Raw genomic sequence first — 20,008 nt, forward strand, 5'->3', positions numbered from 1 at the left:
GTTGATAATCCGGGTCACTTGGCCCTGGTGGTGGCTCCTCAGGTGGGAGGATATAAGTTCACTAAGGTGCTCATGGATGGAGGCAGCAGCATCAACATCCTCTATTATGAGACTTTCCGTCGTATGGGGTTGATTGATAAGAACCTCAGCCAGTCCAATACTATTTTCCATGGTGTGGTGCCTGGTAAGTCGGCTTATCCAGTTGGTAAGATCGAGTTGGAAGTGGCCTTTGGAGACGAGTACAACTACAGGGTGGAAAAATTGACCTTTGAGGTGGTCAAGATAAGAAGTCCGTATCATGCCATATTTGGGCGGCCGGCTTACGCCAAGTTCATGGCACGGCCGTGTTACGTGTATTTACAGCTCAAGATGCCGGGTCACAATGGGACCATTACGGTTCATGGCAGCCGGAAGGTGGCCTTGGAGTGTGAGGAAGGCGATGCGGCTTATGCAGAATCTGTTTGTGCAACAGAGGAGTTGAAATTTTACAAGGACAATGTTGACCCAACAGATATGACCTCTCTGAAAAAGCCGACTACGGAGCATGAGCCGGCAATGAAATTTAAGTCGGCTGATGAGACTAAACTTGTTGATTTCGTTCCAGGTGATTCATCTCAGCAGTTTAGCATCAGTGCCAATCTGGATCCAAAATAGGAAAGCGCGCTCATCGAGTTCATCCGTGAGAATAGGGACATTTTTGCATGGAAACCTTCTGACATGCCAGGTGTACCTAGAGAACTCGCTGAGCACACACTCAATGTTGATCCGAAATTCAAGCCGGTCAGGCAATTCCTTCGGCGGTTTAATGAGGAAAGGCGGAAAGCCATTGGAGAAGAGGTGGCCCGGCTCTTGGCGGCCGGGTTTATTGTTGAAGTCTTTCACCCAGAGTGGTTAGCTAACCCGGTGCTCGTGCTCAAGAAGAATGGCACCTGGCGGATGTGTGTGGACTACACGGACTTAAACAAGGCATGTCCGGCTGATCCTTTTGCCCTTCCCCGTATTGATCAAATCATTGATGCTACGGCGGGTTGCGAGCGCTTAAGTTTCTTGGATGCTTATTCTGGATACCATCAGATTAAAATGGCAGTTAAGGACCAGGAGAAGACGGCGTTCATCACTCCCTTTGGAGCCTTCTGTTATGTGTCTATGCCTTTTGGACTCAAGAGTGCACAGGCGACTTATCAGCGTTGCGTGCAGAACTGTCTTCATAACCAGATTGGGCGCAATGTTCATGCCTATGTGGATGATATTGTGGTTAAGTCCAGGGAGAAGGAAACCTTGATAGATGATCTGAGGGAAACCTTTGATAATCTCCGGGTCTACAAGATGATGCTTAACCCGGCCAAGTGTGTTTTTGGTGTTCCTGCAGGCAAGCTCTTGGGTTTTCTGGTTTCTAACAGAGGCATTGAAGCTAACCCGGAGAAGATCAAGGCAATCACCTCTCTGGCTAAGCCGGCGTGTATAAACGACGTCCAGCGCCTGGCGGGTCGTATCGCTGCTTTAAGCCGGTTTATAAGCCGTTTGGGTGAGAAGGCCATGCCATTGTACCAGTTGATGAAGAAAACTGATGACTCTGTCTGGAATGATGCTGTTAACACTGCTTTTGAGGATTTGAAGAGACAGCTGGCTGAGCCCCCAGTCCTTGCTGCTCCGGTTGATAAGGAGCCCTTATTACTGTATGTAGCTGCTAACACACGAGCCGTCAGCGTGGCTGTGGTGGTGGAGCGCAAGGAAGAGGGTAAAGGAGTATCCGGTTCAGCGGCCGGTTTACTACGTCAGCGAAGTGCTCATCGAGTCCAAACAGCGGTATCCACATTGGCAGAAGCTTGTTTATGGTGTGTTCATGGCAAGCCGGAAGCTTAAGCATTATTTCCAGGGTCACCCTATCACTGTGGTTAGTTCTGCTCCGCTTGGAGATATCGTCCAAAACAGAGAAGCCACAGGAAGAGTGGCTAAGTGGGCTATAGAGCTCGGGCCTCATGGTCTGAAATACGTACCACGCACTGCCGTTAAATCTCAAGCCTTGGTGGATTTCATCAACGATTGGACAGAGCTACAAGTGCCCGAAGAAAAGCCGGATAATACATATTGGACTATTCACTTCGATGGGTCCAGGCAATTGGAGGGCTCGGGGGCTGGAGTTGTATTGGCTTCCCCTAAAGGTGACAAGTTTCATTATGTGCTACGGTTGATGTTTCCTTGCACTAACAATGCGGCTGAGTACGAGGCCTTGCTCCATGGTCTTCGGATGGCTAAGGAGATGAGCTTGAGCCGGGTAAGGTGCTTCGGCGACTCAGACTTAGTGCCTCAACAGGTATCAGGCAAGTGGGATTCCAAGGACCCTCTCATGGCGGCCTATCGCCGTGAAGTTGATGCCATTGCTGGACACTTTCAGGGTTACCAAGTAGAGCACATCGATCGCAGGAAGAACGAGGCGGCTGATGCATTAAGCCGGCTGGGCTCTCAGCGAAAGCCGGTGCCGCCTAATACTTTCCTGGACATCTTGCATAACCCTTCTGTTAAGGTACCTACAGAGGAAGATTTGGCTGTCCCTGACCCGGAGGCACAGTTGGTGGCGGCTCTCCACATCACCCCGGACTGGACGGTGCCTTACTTGGCTTACATGACCCGGGGAGAGTTGCCTGAGGATGAAACTTTGGCCAGACAAATAACCCGGCGGTCTAAGTCAATGGTTGTTATCAATGGTGAGCTGCATCGCCGTAGTGTTACGGGAGCGTTCCAGCATTGTGTCTCCCCTGAGGAAGGTCAAGAAATCTTGCGTGAAATTCACGAAGGGGATTGTGGCCATCATGCCGGCTCAAAATCCCTTGTGGCCAAAGCTTTCCGTCATGGTTTTTATTGGCTGACGGCTCATGCTGATGCGGAGGACTTGGTCAGTAAATGTGATGGTTGCCAGAGGTTCTCGCGACGGGCTCATGTGCCGGCTCAAGAGCTGAGGATGATACCAATCACTTGGCCATTTGCGGTCTGGGGGCTTGATATGGTTGGGCCTTTTAAAAGGTCCAAGGACAAGAAGACCCACCTTTTGGTGGCAGTTGACAAATTCACAAAGTGGGTTGAAGCAGAGCCAGTTAGCAAGTGTGACGCAGCCACGGCGGTTCAGTTCATGAAAAGGGTGATATTTCGCTTTGGCTTTCCACACAGCATTATAACTGACAATGGTACCAATCTGTCCAAGGGCGCCATGGAGGAGTTTTGTCAACGAGAGCATATTCGACTTGATGTTTCATCAGTGGCTCACCCTCAATCCAATGGTCAAGCTGAGAGAGCTAATCAGGAGATTCTGAAAGGCATCAAGCCCCGGCTTTTGGTCCCTTTGCAACGGACGCCGGGTTGTTGGGTGGAGGAGTTACCCTCCGTGTTATGGAGCATCAATACTACTCCTAACAGGTCTACGGGTTACACGCCTTTCTTCATGGTTTATGGAGCGGAAGCAGTCCTCCCCAGTGACATCCGTCATGACTCGCCTCGAGTGGCGGCTTATGTTGAGGCGGATAATGAACAGGCGCGCCAAGATGCTCTTGACTTGTTGGACGAACAGCGTGATGTGGCAGCAGCTCGCTCAGCGATTTACCAACAAGACCTGCGCCGTTATCACAGTCGCCGGGTTAAGTCCCGGGTCTTCCAGGAAGGTGATCTGGTGCTCCGGCTCATCCAAGATCAAACAGATGCACACAAGCTATCCCCGCCTTGGGAAGGGCCCTTTGTGGTCAGCAAGAACTTGCACAACGGGTCATACTACCTTATTGACGTTCGGGAGCATAAAGATTCACGAAAGTCGGAGGAAGAGACCCGTCGGCCGTGGAACATAGCTCAGCTTCGGCCTTATTACACTTGAGCCACCGGCTCTCATAATGTACATATTTCTATAGCCATGTATATATTATGATAAGCAATAAAGCAGGACCTCTGTCCTTTTTTCTCCTCCAAAGGTAAATGTGTTGTTTCCATTACAAGATCACATGGTAACTTGGAGGTGGATCCGGCTTATGATCGTATTCGAATCTAGCCGTACGCAATATAGTCACTTGGGGGCTTCCTGTTCAAACATAGGTCGTATTCGAACCAAAGAGAACATAGCTGTCGATACCCATTTGATTGGCAAAGTGCCGAGCTCATTGGGGAGTTTTCTTTGATCATATTTGAATCATAGCTCAACCCCCTTTGGGAACCGACGTGGATCGTATTCGAATCAGCGTCGTTAAACAACTCTTAAGGTCATTTGGGGGCTTCCTGTTCAAACATGGGTCGTATTCGAACCAAAGAGAACATAGCTGTCGGTACCCTCTTGATCGGCATCGCCAAACCCACTGGGGGCTATATGATCGCATTCGAATCTTAGCTTAACCCCTTTGGGACGGGTCTCTGGTCGTATTCGAACCGGAAGCCCCTAAGTTTTGATTTTCTGATTTACAACAAGTTCTTCTGGTTGTATCAACAGTGTACACGGCGGTTCTTATTCCGCCGGCTTAACTTTGATTCACAGTGCTAGTCGCACACAATCAGCATTATCAAGACTGGTAAACCGGAGTTGAGGTACCAACCTTATTATCCGGGTTATATAAACCGGAAGTGTACTTGAAGGCCTGTAAGTATGTTATTACGGTTATATCAAGGACATAATTGAGGACCAGTCTTTGGTGACTTAGATTCATATTCCGGGTTATATGTATGAGACTATGATTCTCAGTGCGGTAAGCCGCCTAGAGACTTGTGACTTGTTTTTCTATGCAGGATAGTTAAAGACAGCTATTTGAGCTTAAGGAAAATGAATGATCAATTATGACCCGGAAGAATATAAGGAAGCAACTTCAATGGAATTAAGCATTCAACACGTGCACGATGGCACGACAAAGTTAAAATGTTGGTCCTATTCTATTACAAGACTCCCCGAGTCCAAAAGGGTGAAGCATTGTTTAACAAGCCGCCTAAAGAGTCAAGATGCTTGCCGGGTCGAAGCTTCCGGCTCATCCCTCTCCGCTCCTCCGGCTGTTCCCAAGACCTGGAAGGTTGACGATTTCCAGTCAATGCCGCTCAAAGCTTCAAATTGAGCTTCCTCGTCAATTAACCCGGCCGGGTCAATTTCCGGGGCAAAGGTGTGCTTACGAGTCGGCGGGACTAAGCTGATGGCTTCATAACGCGGAGTGGGGATCCTCTGATTCTCTGCGTCGTAGCCCGGCTGGTACTTGGTCAGATCGGTGTCATTCCCAATCAGGGTGGCCACCGGGCGCACGATCTTCACACAGGCAGCAAAGTCCTTTTGGTCGAAGGAGGTGCCGTCTTCCTTCAAGCTGGGGTAACCAAGTGCAATGTCAGCCGGGTCTAGCTCTGGAAGGAAAGCCTTGGCCCGGCTCAGAGCAGCTATGGCTCCGGCTCTTGCAGAAGCTCGCCGCAGCTCTTGGAAACGCTGAGGAAGAACGGCAAGCCGGCGAAGCACGTCTGCCAGGTGAGTCGGAACCTCATTGGATAGGGCCACCACGGCCAAGGCGCGCTGTGACCCGGTGTAGAGTTGCTCCACCAGGGTGTACACGGCCTTCAACTTGGTCAGCACATTTTGATTGAGGTTGGCGCTTCTGGGACCTGTTTAACAAAGTAAGATAAGCCGCTGGCAATGATGGGAGTTATGAGACATAAAGACTATAAACTTGTCGAGAGCCGGCGGAATGACTTACCGAAGATTGCGGCGACCATCTGTGACACGTGGCGCTTTAAGCCGGAGAGTTCGGCGGTTCTCTCCGTCAGAGTCTTCTCCGCCTGTTCGGCCCGGCTTACCAGAGCAGCTTTCTCTTCGACCCAAGTTTTCCTTTCAGCCTCAAACTTCTTCTTCAGCTTCTCTTGAGCAGCAATACTGGACTCAAATTTGGCGTTGGCCTTCCGGGTCTCAGTTTCCTGAGTCTTCAGGCGGTTCTTCAGCTCAGAGATATCAGCCTCAAATTTTTGCAAGCAGCCTGCACAATTTCCGGGTTATAGTATGAACAATTATTATGCGATTTTAAAGTCCCAAGCACTTTCCAAGCAAAGACACTTGGCACTTGGGGGCTAATGCATGTCGAAAGTTTCTATCTACAAATTACCGGTTCATGGAAGTAAGCCGGAAATTAAGTCTACAACATATTCTATCATAAGTCGTAGACTTGGGGGCTAGTATGGTAAAGATGATTATGCAGTAAGCAATAGAGTGGTACCTCAGACTTCTGCTGTATCTGCTTCACCATGTCAATCTCCAAGTCCCGGCTGCTGTGCACTTGATTGACATAGCCGGAGATGATCTCTCCAATGCTCAGGTTGGCGTAGTTGGTGATGTCCAGCTTGGCCCGGCGGCGCTCTAGCAACTCTTCCTTCGCAGAGCACTTAGCCAGCGCAGTGGGTCTCCCCGGCTCGACAAACTCCGTCCGGGTGATTACCACGTCCGGGTCATCGGCCGGCTGAGCCGGGCTGGAGATGTCCGGGTTGGTGGAAGTCTCCATGGCTGGCTCGTCGGTTGGAGTGGTGGCTTCAGGAGCAGAGGCAGCTGGCGGCTCTTGAGCTGAAACCTCCGGCTCAGGCAAGACCGGCTCTTCGACCGGTTTATTCTTCTTCGCCCTCTTGCTGAGCTTTGCCTGGGCACTGAAAGGACAAAAGGTTAGTACAAAGTATGAGTAAAGATAAGCACAACAAGAGATGATCATCATTACCCGGGTACGGTCTTGAAAGCCGGCAGGTTCGATTGCATAGAGTCACCAGAGGAAGGTGAAGTTTCCTGATAATTTGAATCAGAAGAATTGAGCAGTTGACGTATAACACCCGCCAAAGGATGAAAAGGATATAAGTTGGAGATAACCTCGGTCCGGCGCTTCCTCGACGCTTCAGGTAAGCCGGAGGAGAGGTCTGCATCCTTGTTGGTCCGGGTGTGCCGCCGGCTCTCATGAATCTGTTGCTTCAAAAGAAATTGAGGATCTTGATAAGCTAAAGGATGTGAAAATCTTACTTTCCGGGTTACTCTTCGGACTTTCAGCCTTGGCAAGGGCTCCGAGTCAGAGGAAAGTGTCGTTACCTCTTCAGTCACCGGGTTAGTTGCGCCGATGTCATCCTGTTGATGATCAGTATCAATAAGGTGGATAGGAATAAAGAAGAAACAAAACAAGAGCTTACAGGTTCAGGGGTTACCTCTGACTCGGAGCTGTCACTTAGTTGAAGCAGCTCTGAGGCAGTAGGCCTGCTTCCCTTCTTGCGGGGAGCGGCTCTCCTTGCGGCTTTCTTAGCCTTTCTGGCTTTTTTAGCCGCCTCATGGTCATACTTGACCTTCCAGAATTTATCATCAGCCTGAAAAATACAATGAAGACTTCTTAAGGTTCAGATGAAAACTATCTAAGGAGAAAATAAGATGTCCAGATCAGTGGCTTACCGCTGGGGCCGGGTTAGTCTTGCAGAAGGGGCTTAAGCCGGTCCTCCCGCAGTCTGTCAAGCTCTCATTCAAGAGGGCCTTGGTCATGTCGTCAACAACGTCTTCAGGTAGATCATTGCGGCTGTGTCGCAGAGGGTCATCTTTCCGGCCCGTGTAATCACACATTAAGCTGGGGCGGCGGCTTAAGGGGATCACCCGCCACGAGATCCAGACCCGGACCAGATCAATGCCGTTGAGGCCATTTCCCAGGAGAGCCTTAATTTTGTTGATGGTGGGGATCAGAGGTTGACGCTCGGCTTGGGTTAGCTTATCCGGCAGAGAGTGATTTGGCTCCAGACGCTGGGCACGAAAGCAGGGCAGAGGGCTCTCGTCAGCCGGCGAAGTATCCTGGCAATAGAACCACGTCTGGTTCCAGTCCTTCGGATGGCTGGGCGGCTCAGCATAAGGAAAGAGGCAGTCTCTCCAGCGTTGAATGGAGATTCCACCAAGTTCCAGGCTCGGCCCGTTGGCGCACTCATTCTGGCGGTTCAGATAAAAGAGCTCTCTAAAGAGCAGCAGGCTGGGCTCTTCTCCCAGATAGACTTCGCAGAATACTTGGAAGTTGCATATATTTGACACGGAGTTGGGTCCTATGTCTTGCGGCCGCAGATCAAAGAAGTTCAGCACATCTCTAAAGAATTTTGAGCCGGGCGGTGCGAAGCCCCGGCTCATGTGATCCACAAATATCACCACCTCCCCATCCCTTGGTTGCAGTCTCTCCTCCGACGGGTCAGGGGAACGATAAGACATGATCTCTTTCTTGGGCAAGTAACCCGTCTTTACGAAATCAGCTAAGGTATCGTCGGTGACATTGGACCTCATCCAGTTGCACGTGATGGGTGCCTTGGGAGCTTTGGGAGGCATTGTGGAAGAGGAAGCCTATGACAAAAGGAAAATTTCTGGTTCAATTATAAGCCTACAGATATCTACAGTTTAATATTCAATGACGGCTTATGAGAGGGGCCTAATGACATATGGCTAAATGCATCGGGTTATCTAAGCCACTGAGGGCATCGTCAGTAATTCCAGCTGTCTAAAGCCTTATTATGAATGAGCCGGAATTTTCTACAGCATGGCTTCTTTTGAGCCGGAAATGTAAGCCGCCATAGCTCAGCAGATGCAATTTTTCACTAAGTATGGTGAAAACAAGTTTCACACATCGCAGTAATTATTTTGGATCAAAACTGTCGGCTAAAGCGAAAATTTTCTAGACCTAAAACTGACACAGAGGAAGTTCATGGATTCAGAGTGGGATCTTATTTCAAACAAAGGGGATCTACTAGTGTCAAAATGGATGAGCAACAACTACCGCATGGGTTCTGTGCTAATCTTGGATCGAACATGACCATAGTGGCAGAACTACAGGGAACTTGCGAAGAACATGCGAAGAACAGCCAAGAATGGCGAAGAACAGTGGAACCCTAATGTGGATCTACGGTGGAGAGGTGCAGGGACTTATAGGTGCGGAGTTACGGCGGAGATTCGTCGCATTTCTCTGGTCACGTCAGGGTGATGCAGCGGCCTGAGTTGGTGAAGACAAGAAGACCCGCGGCGGCGACAGCGGTGGAGCTCGAGCGGGAGCACAGTGGTGAGAGGAAGAAGAAGATGGAGGCGACGAGTGATGGGAGGGTCATCGGGCCGGGCTATTTATAAGGCGAGGCTCATAAGTGGGCGCGGGAAACGAGGAGGCCACAGCGTGATTATCTCACTACAAAGGCGCCTCGATTTTCGGGATGACCATTAAAGAAAGATCCGTTGGAGATGCGACAGAATAAAAAATTAACTTAATGGAAGATGATGTCACGGCGGGTTACCCGAAATCCAGAAGATGACGTCATGACGGGTTATAGCCTTCATACAATTGTAAGCCGGAGATTTTCTATCGAAAGGATTGAAGATTGACATGAGCCGGCTCAAATCAATCTGGGGCCTAATGTTGAGGATATAACCGTTGGAGTCACCCGCCCAGCAGGGGCCGGGTTACCCATGATGGTTACTACGCGAAGCCCAGTACCAAAGATGAAGACGGCGGGTCAATAACGGGCCCAAGACCCGGAGATGGCTCAAGGCCCGTAGCATTAGCCGCCGTTAGGGTAAAACTTGTAGTGTAAGGCAAGAATAGATAAGAGTCCGAGCCGGACACAGTTATGAGCCGGTCGGGGCTCTAAGAGCCGCTGGGCGTTAACCTCTCTATATAAAGGGACGACCCGGCGGCGGTTCAGGACAGGTAAGATCTCATTGAGAGCCAGGCATAGCAATCAAGCTCCTTGGTCATCGCAACCATAATCAGTACCACCTCAACTGGACGTAGGCTTTTACCTTCACCATAAGGGGCCGAACCAGTATAACCCTCGTGTTCCTTGTCCCGTTTAACCCCTTTAAGCTTCCTAGCTACGATGGCTCCACGACTAAGTCCTACCTCGAGGACATCTGCCGTGACGATTCCACGACACGCGTGATCCTTAAAAAAATTTAGTGAAATTTGAGGAGAGAAGAGTCAAAACTTCTAAGTCAGGAGGCCTCACTAGAGCGACGAAGGGACTGGGGAGTAAAAAGAATCCTACTCTCCGATATATATAATCCTAAGACTCAAACCATTTTTGTTCTAGACTCAACAATGCCAGCGATTCGATCAAGCAGGGGGCTCCTAAGTCGGGGATGGCTCTGATTACCAACTTGTAACACCCACGATGCGGCTATATCTCCCACGTGTCGAGGCACGACTTAGAGGCATAACCGCATTGTAGGTATTGTCGCAAGAAGGGTCATCTTCACACAAACCCATGTAATGAACAAGAATGGGATAACGAGAGTTGGCTTACAATTGCCACTTCACACAATACATAAATTAATTCATACATCATCCAAAAATCCACACATAGACCGACTACGGTCAAATCCAAATGAAAATAAGATAACCCCAAATGCTAGATCCCCGATCGTCCCAACTGGGCTCCACTACTGATCATCAGGAAAAGAAACGTAGTAACGACCACGTTCCTCGTAGAACTCCCACTTGAGCTCGGTTGCGTCGCCTGCACTGGTATCATCGGCACTTGCAACTGTTTTGGTAGAATCTGTGAGTCACGAGGACTCAACAATCTCACACCCGCGAGATCAAGACTATTTAAGCTTGTAGGAAAGGATGGGGTAATGAGGTGGAGCTGCATCAAGCACTAAGCATATATGGTGGCTAACATACGCAAAAGAGAGCGAGAAGAGAAGCAACGCAACGGTCGCGAAGCTAGAAATGATCAAGAAGTGATCCTGAAAACTACTTACATTCATGCATAACTCAAACCGTGTTCACTTCCCGGACTCCGCCGAAAAGAGACCATCACGGCTACACACACGGTTGATGTATTTTAATTAAGTCAAGTGACAAGTTCTCTACAACCGGACATTAACAAATTGCCATCTGCCTCATAACCGCGGGCACGGCTTTCAAAAGATAATACCCTGCAGGGGTGTCCCAACATAGCCCATTATAAGCTCTCACGGTCAATGAAGGATAAACCTTCTCCCGGGAAGACCCGATCAGTCTCGGAATCCCGGTTTACAAGACATTTCGACAATGGTAAAACAAGACCAGCAAGACCGCCCGACTGTGCCGACAAATCCCGATAGGAGCTGCACATATCTCATTCTCAGGGCACACTGATGAGACAGGCTACGAGTAAAACCAGACTTCGAGTTTCCCCGAGGTGGCCCCGCAGGCGGCTCGGTTCGGACCAACACTCGAAGGAGCACTGGCCCGGGGGGGTTAAATAAAGATGACCCTCGGGCTCACGAAAACCCAAGGGAAAAAGGCTTAGGTAGGCAAATGGTAAAACCAAGGTTGGACCTTGCTGGAGGAGTTTTATTCAAGGCGAACTGTCAAGGGGGTCCCATAAATCACCCAACCGCGTAAGCAACGCAAACTCAAGGAACATAATACCGGTATGACGGAAACTAGGGCGGCAAGAGTGGAACAAAACACCAGGCATAAGGCTGAGCCTTCCACCCTTTACCAATTATATAGATGCATTAATTAAATAAGAGATATTGTGATATTCCAAAATATCCATGTTCCAACATGGAACCAACTTCAACTTCACCTGCAACTAGCAACGCTATAAGAAGGGCTGAGCAAAAGCGGTAACTTAGCCAAACAACGATTTGCTAGGAAAGGATGGTTAGAGGCTTGACATGGAAATATGGGAGGCATGATATAGCAAGTGGTAGGTAGCGCAGCATAGCAATAGAACGAACAACTAGCAAAGCAAAGATAGAAGTGATTTCGAGGGTATGGTCATCTTGCCTGCAAGGTTCTCAGAGTTGTCGAAAGCTTGATCATCGCAAGCGTACTCAACAGGTTCCTCATTCACGAACTCGTCTCCCGGCTCTACCCACAGCAAGAACACAAGCAATGGGAACCAAAATCAATCACGGGAAATGCACAAGCAACATGATGCAATACATGCATGATATACGAGATATGATATGCGATGCGTATGCGTGCTCCGGAAGAAAAGGTATGAACAAGGCAGTAACATGGCAAACCAAGTATGCCACTAGAAAGATGAGATGATTTCGGTCGAAATCGATATAAAGATCACCGGAAACGGATGCACGGTTTGCAAATGGCAAGCAAAACAAGAATGACACGATTCTGCGATTAACAGCAGGATACCACTTAGAATACATCAATTAACTATGCTACAGCACGCCAACATAGCAACAAAGCATATGACAGTAATCTACAGGATATGCTTGACAAAAGATGAACACTAAGCTATGGCTAGATCACACAATAACAGGTTCAAACAAGCATGGCAAAAGTGCAAAAGATATCAGCTTCCCAAACTTGGTGAAAATACTGGACATGTCTGAAACAGCATCAGGTAGCAATGTTCAGAGCAAGGAAACCACATGCTACAGGAACTTAACATAGCAAAACAAGCCATGGCATGAATCTACTAAATTCATAGAACAAAAGTCCCTTACTGAGCATGAGCCAAAAAGGCACAGAAGATATGATGGCACCCATGTAAACATCGCAAGTTTCGTTAACAGGTTTCAGACTGCAGAAAACAGAACATGGCATTAACAGAGTTATGAAGGCATGTTGGTGACCTTGATTCACTCATAACAAAGCAATTCATGACAAAACAATCATACCTACAACAAGATGGCATGTTTATGAAGCTAACCCTGGCAAGAGCAAATACATTGCATGAAAGGATCAACTACAACAACCTTGGCAAATTTGAATATCATGTAACATTCTGCCAGAAACATTTTATGGCAAAAGTAGAGCAAGATTAAGACATGCTAGGTCACTCCATAATTTCAAACAGGGGAATGGATGGATAGAGCACAACTATATCTACAAAACATCGTTACTGAACATACTCAAAAGAAGCATGGATCTCTGTGTAGCCACATGAAAACAGAAACATCACGAAGCCTAGTTTGCATGCTTGTGCTAGTCACCAAATATATCACAAAAACACATGGCATACACCTATGTAAAGGTGGCATGGCATAGATCAAAACACCTGTAGAGCTCATGCCCAAAAGATGCACACGTCAAATGTAGCAAAAATAACAAAACACCAAGTTCTGATAAGTAACAGCAGTTAACATCATAGAGCACTCTTGCACCAGAGATTTAGGCATCAAGATGGACTCAAACGAGCATGGCACAATGGAACAAAATGAAGAGCATCTCGTGATAAACATTTCAATATATCATGCGCATGAATCGGAGCAGAATGCAATGAACATGAGCACATAATGTGAAAATATTCGGGACTTAGAGGATTTCGGGGGGAAAAGTCAACCCCGTCTAGATCTGGATCGGGGCAGCACGCGAACCTAGGCGGCGGCGCGAGCTCGCCAGAGAATGGACGGAGACGGCCGGAGCGGGACGAGGAGGCCACGGGGCACCTCGGGGCACGGGCGAGCGGGAGGACGACCGGAGGGCGATGGTGGCGCGGCGGTCGCGGGTGCGGGCGGCGGCGCCGGCGGAAGCGCCGGCAGCGGTCGGCGGGCGATGATACGGTGGGTGGCTGGAACGGCGGCGGCGGCGGATATCCGCGGGAGGGGCGCAGGCGCGAGGGCGGCGGCGAAGCAGCGCGGGGAGATGGGCCGGGAGGGCCCGATCCGGGCTCTCCGGGCCGCTGCGGCAGAGACGGCGGGAGCGGGACACGTGGCGGCGGCGGATTGGGCGGGGGCGGCGGCGGACATGTCCGGCGGTGGAGGAGGTTTTGTCCGGCACGCGGAGGAGGAAGAGGCTAGGGTTTGGATCCGGAATTTCGGGGGAGAGGGCATATTTATAGCTAGAGGGAGCTAGGGGACTCCAAATGGAGTGCAGTTTTCACCCACACGATCGTGATCGAATGACCGAGAGCATGGAAGGGACATAGGTGGGTTATTGGGCTGTTTGGAGGGGGGTTTTGCTGCAACACACAAAAGGCCTTTGCGGTTACACAGTTAACCGTTGGAGCATCAAACGACCTCCAAATGGAACGACACTTAACATGTGGTCTACCGGTGGTATACCAAGGCCACTTGGCAAACCTCGGTCCATTCCGAGAACGTTTAACACCCGCTCATGAAAAGAAACAAGAGGGGTGCGCCGGTGCATGTGGGAGTGTCGGATTGCAAAACGGACGATGGGGAAAATGCTCGGATGCAAGAGACGAACACGTATGCAAATGAGATGCGCATGATGACATGATATGAGATGCATGACATGAACAAAATGCAAAACGAGAAACAAAACCCGACCACGAAGGGAATATCATAACACATAGCTGAAAATTGCAAGAGTTGGAGTTACAAATATGGAAGTTACATCCGGGGTGTTACAGGAACACTGAGACCGAAAGGTCGAACGTGAATCATATAGTAGACATGATCAACATAGTGATGTTCACCATTGAAAACTACTTCATCTCACGTGATGATCGGACATGGTTTAGTTGATATGTATCACGTGAGCATTTAGATGAATCGAGGGACGTCTATCTAAGTAGGAGTTCTTAGGTAATATGATTAATTGAACTTTAATTTATCATGAACTTAGTCCTGATAGTATTTGCATATTATGTTGTAGATCAATAGCTCGCGATGTAGTTCCCCATTTACTTTTTGATATGGTCCTAGAGGAAAATAAGTTGAAAGATGTTAGTAGCAATGATGCGGACTAGCTCCGTGATCTGAGGATTATCCTCATTGCTGCACAAAAGTATTATGTCCTTGATGCACCGCTAGGTGACAGACCTATTGCAGGAGAAGATACAGATGTTATGAATGTTTGGCAAGCTCGGTATGATGACTACTTGATAGTATGGTGCACCATGCTTTACGGCTTAGAACCGGGACTTCAAAATGTTTTGAATTACATGGAGCATATGAGATGTTCCAAGAGTTGAAATTGGTATTTCGGACTCATGCCCGACTTGAGAGGTATGAGACCTCTGACAAGTATTTTTGCCTACAAGATGGAGGAGAATTGCTAAACCAGTGAGCATGTGCTCAGAATGTCTGAGTACTACAATCTCTTGAATCAAGTGGGAGTTAATCTTCCAGATAAGATAGTGATTGACAGAGTTCTCTAGTCACTATCACCAAGTTACTAGAACTTCGTGATGAACTATAATATGCACGGTTGACGAAAATGATTCCCCGAGCTCTTCGCGATGCTGAAATCGGCGAAGGTAGAAATCAAGAAAAGCATCAAGTGTTGATGGTTGACAAGACCACTAGTTTCAAGTAAAAGGGCAAGGGAAAGAAAGGGAACTTCAAGAAGAATGACAAGCAAGTTGCTACTCCCATGAAGAAACCCAAAGCTAGACCTAAGCCTGAAACTGAGTGCTTCTACTGCAAAGGGAATGGTCACTGGAAGCGGAACTACCCCAAATACTTGGCAGATAAGAAGGATGTCAAAGTGAACAAAGGTATATTTGATATACATGTTATTGATGTGTACTTTACTAGTGTTCATAGTAACCCCAGGGTATTTGATACCGGTTCAGTTGCTAAGATTAGTAACTTGAAACAGGAGTTGCAAAATGAACAAAGACTAGTTAAGGGCGAGCTGACGATGTATGTTGGAAGTGATTCCAAGGTTGATAAGATCACCATCGCATACTCCCTCTACCTGCGAGATTAGTATTGGACCTAAATAAATGTTATTTGGTGTTTGCATTGAGCATGAGTATGATTGGATCATGTTTGCTGCGATATGGTTACTCATTTAAGTCAGAGAATAATTGTTGTTCTGTTTACATGAATAAAACCTTCTATGGTCTTACATCCAATGTAAATGGTTTACTGAATCTCGATTGCAGTGATACACATATTGATAATATTGATGACAAAAGATGCAAAGTTAATAATGAAAATGCAACATGTTTGTGGCACTGCCGTTTAGGTCATATTGGTGTAAAGCGCATGAAGAAACTCCATACAGATGGGCTTTTGGAATCACTTGATTATGAATCACTAGATGCTTGTGAACCATGTCTCATGGGCAAGATGACTAAGACTCCATTCTCCGGGACAATGGAGAGAGCCACTGACTTCTTGGAAATAATACATACTGATGTACAGTCCGACGAGTGTTGAGGCTCGTGGCGGGTATCGTTATTTTCTGACTTTCACAGATGATTTGAGCAGATATGAGTATATCTACTTAATGAAACACAAGTCTGAAACGTTTGAAAGGTTCAAAGAATTTCAGAGTGAAGTCGAGAATCATCGTAAAAAGAAAATAAAGTTTCTACGATCTGATCGCAGAGGCGAATATTTGAGTTATGAGTTTGGCCTTCATTTAAAACAATGTGGAATAGTTTCACAACTCACGCCACCTAGAAGACCACAGCGTAATGGTGTGTCCGAACGTCGTAACCGTACTTTATTGGTTATAGTGCGATCTATGGTGTCTCTTACCGATTTACCACTATCGTTTTGGGGTTATGCATTAGAGAAAGCTGCATTCACGTTTAAGGGCACAGTCTAAAATCCTTTCAGACGACACAATATGAACTATGGTTTAGCAAGAAACCAAAGCTCTCGTTTCTTAAATTTTGGGGGTGCGATGCTTATGTGAAAAAGTTTCAGCCTGATAAGCTCAAACCCAAATCGGAGAAGTGCGTCTTCATAGGATACCCAAAATAAACTGTTGGGTACACCTTCTATCATAGATCCGAAGGCAAGATCTTTGTTGCTAAGAATCGATCCTTTCTAGAGAAGGAGTTTCTCTTGAAACAAGTGAGTGGGAGGAAATTAGAACTTGATGAGGTAATTGTACCTTCTCCCGAATTGGAAAGTAGTTCATCACAGAAATCAGTTCTAGTGATTCCTACACCAATTAGTGAGGAAGTTAATGATGATGATCATGAAACTTCAGATCAAGTTACTACCGAAGCACGTAGGTCAACCAGAGTACGGTCCGCACCAGAGTGGCATGATAATATTGTTCTGGAAGTCATGTTGCTAGACCATGATGAATCTACGAACTATGAGGAAGCGATGATGAGCCCAGATTCCGCGAAATGGCTTAAGGCCATGAAATCTGAGATGGGATCCATGTATGAGAAAAAAGTATGGACTTTGATTGACTTGCTCGATGATCGGCGAGCCATTAAGATTAAATGGATCTTCAAGAGGAAGCTGGACGCTGATAGTAGTGTTACTATCTACAAAGCTCGAATTGTCAGAAAAAGGTTTTTCAACAAGTTCAAGGTGTTGACTACGATGAGATTTTCTCACTTGTAAAGATGCTTAACTCTGTCCGAATCATGTTAGCAATTGCCGCATTTTATGAAATTTAGCAAATGGATGTCAAAACTGCATTCCTTAATGGATTTCTAAAAGAAGTGTTGTATATGATGCAACAAGAAGGTTTTGTCAATCCTAAAGGTGCTAACAAAGTGTGCAAGCTCCAGCGATCCATCTATGGACTGGTGCAAGCATCTCGGAGTTGGAATATATGCTTTGATGAGTTGATCAAAGCATATAGTTTTATACAAACTTGCGGTGATGCCTTTATTTACAAGAAAGTGAGTGGGAGCACTACAGCCTTTCTGATAATTATATGTGAATGACATATTGTTGATCGGAAATGATGTAGAATTTTCCGGAAAGCATAAAGGAGTGTTTGAAATGAGTTTTTCAAAGAAAGACCTCGGCGAAGCTGCTTACATATTGAGCATCAATATCTATAGAGATAGATCAAGACGCTTGATAAGTTTGTTCGATCAGTACATACCTTGAGAAGATTTTGAAGTAGTTCAAAATGGAACAGTCAAAGAAGGAGTTCTTGCCTATGTTGCAAGGTGTGAAGTTGAGTAAAGACTCAAAACCCGACCACGCCAGAAAATAGAAAGAGAATGAAAAATCAAGGGACAATTGCATTTTTACCCCTAGTTGGTTCCTACCCATGGGTTTTGCCCTTACTTTTTGAGCTTGCTCAGTTTTGCCCTTACTTTTTCCATCGAGGTCCCTCGAATGCCCTTTGACCGTTTGACCAAAAATCTGAAAATTCATAACTAATTCATGTGAACTCAGAAAAATGCAAATAAGATATCAAAATGTTCAGATAAACATTACCTTTATGTGCATATCATTTGCATTCAGGACAAAAGCACCCTTTAAACTACCTGAGGTAATTAATGTTATTAACATTATTAAAAATAAAAAGGTATAAACAATATTTTTTTTCATGAATAAAAATTACATGCAAATGTAGGTGATGTTTTTTGGACATCCTGATATCTTATTTGCATTTTTCTGAGTTCGTACAACTTGTTATGAAGTTTCCAAATAATGGTCAAAGTCATTAGAACATTCTTAACAAGATGATACGAACTCAGAAAAATGCAAATAAGATATCTGGATGTTAAAAAACATCCCCTACATTTGCATGTAATTTTTATTCATGAAAAAAATATTGTTTATACCTTTTATTTTTAATAATGTTAATAACATTAATTACCTCAGGTAGTTTAAAGGGTGCTTTTGTCCTGAATGCAAATGATATGCACATAAGGGTAATGTTTATCTGAACATTTTGATATCTTATTTTAATTTTTCTGAGTTCATATGAATTAGTTATGAATTTTCAAAGTTTTGGTCAAATGGTCAAAGGGCATTTGAGGGACCACGACGGAAAAACTAAGGGCAAAACTGAGCAAGCTCTAAAAGTAAGGGCAAAACCCGTGGGTAGGAACCAACTAGGGGTAAAAATTCAATTGTCCCAAAAATCAATCCCTATGCCTCAGTCATAGGGTCTATAAAGTATGCTATGTTATGTACCAGACCTATTGTGTACCTCACCAAGAGTTTGGCAAGAGGGTACAATAGTGATCCAGGAGTGGATCACTTGACAGTGGTCAAAATTATCCTTAGTGGAATAAGGATATGTTTCTCGGTTATGGAGGTGACAAAAAAATCGTCGTAAAGGGTTACGTCGATGCAAGCTTTGACACTGTTCCAGATGACTCTAAGTCTCAATCTGGATACATATAGAAAGTGGGAGCAATTAGCTAGAGTAGCTCCGTGCAGAGCATTGTAGACATAGAAATTTGCAAACTACATACGGATCTGAATGTGGCAGACCCTTGACTAAACTTCTCTCACAAGCAAAACATGATCACACCTTAGTACTCTTTGGGTGTTAATCACATGGTGATGTGAACTAGATTATTGACTCTAGTAAACCCTTTGGGTGTTGGTCACATGGCGATGTGAACTATAGAGTGTTAAATCACATGACGATGTGAACTATTGGTGTTTATCACATGGCGATGTGAACTAGATTATTGACTCTAGTGCAAGTGGGAGACTGAAGGAAATATATGCCCTAGAGGCAATAATAAAGATGTTATTTATATTTCCTTCTCTCATGATAAATGTTTATTATTCATGCTAGAATTGTATTAACCCGAAACTTGATACATGTGTGGATACATCGACAAAACACCGTGTCCCTAGTAAGCCTCTAGTAGACTAGCTCGTTAATCAAAGATGGTTAAGTTTCCTAACCATAGACATGTGTTGTCATTTGATGAACAGGATCACATCATTAGGAGAATGATGTGATGGACAAGACCCATCCGTTAGCTTAGCATGTTGATCGTTTAGTTTTATTGCTATTGCTTTCATGTATGTCAAATACATATTCCTTTGACTATGAGATCATGCAACTCCCGGATACCGGAGGAATGCCTTGTGAGCTATCAAACTTCACAACGTAATTGGGTGATTATAAAGATGCTCTACAGGTATCTCCGAAGGTGTCTTGTTGGGTTGGCGTGAATCGAGACTAGGATTTGTCACTCCGAGTATTGGAGAGGTTTCTCTGGGCCCTCTCAGTAATGCACATCATAAGAAGCCTTGCAATCAATGTGACTAATGAGTTAGTTGCGGGATGATGTACTACGGAACGAGTAAAGGGACTTGCCGGTAACGAGATTGAACTAGGTATGAAGATGCCGACGATCGAATCTCGGGCAAGTAACATACCGACGACAAAGGGAATTACGTATGTTGTCATAAGGTTCAACCGATAAA

Source organism: Triticum aestivum, chromosome 2D (assembly GCF_018294505.1).
Source record: "Triticum aestivum cultivar Chinese Spring chromosome 2D, IWGSC CS RefSeq v2.1, whole genome shotgun sequence".
Classification (NCBI taxonomy): Eukaryota; Viridiplantae; Streptophyta; class Magnoliopsida; order Poales; family Poaceae; genus Triticum; species Triticum aestivum.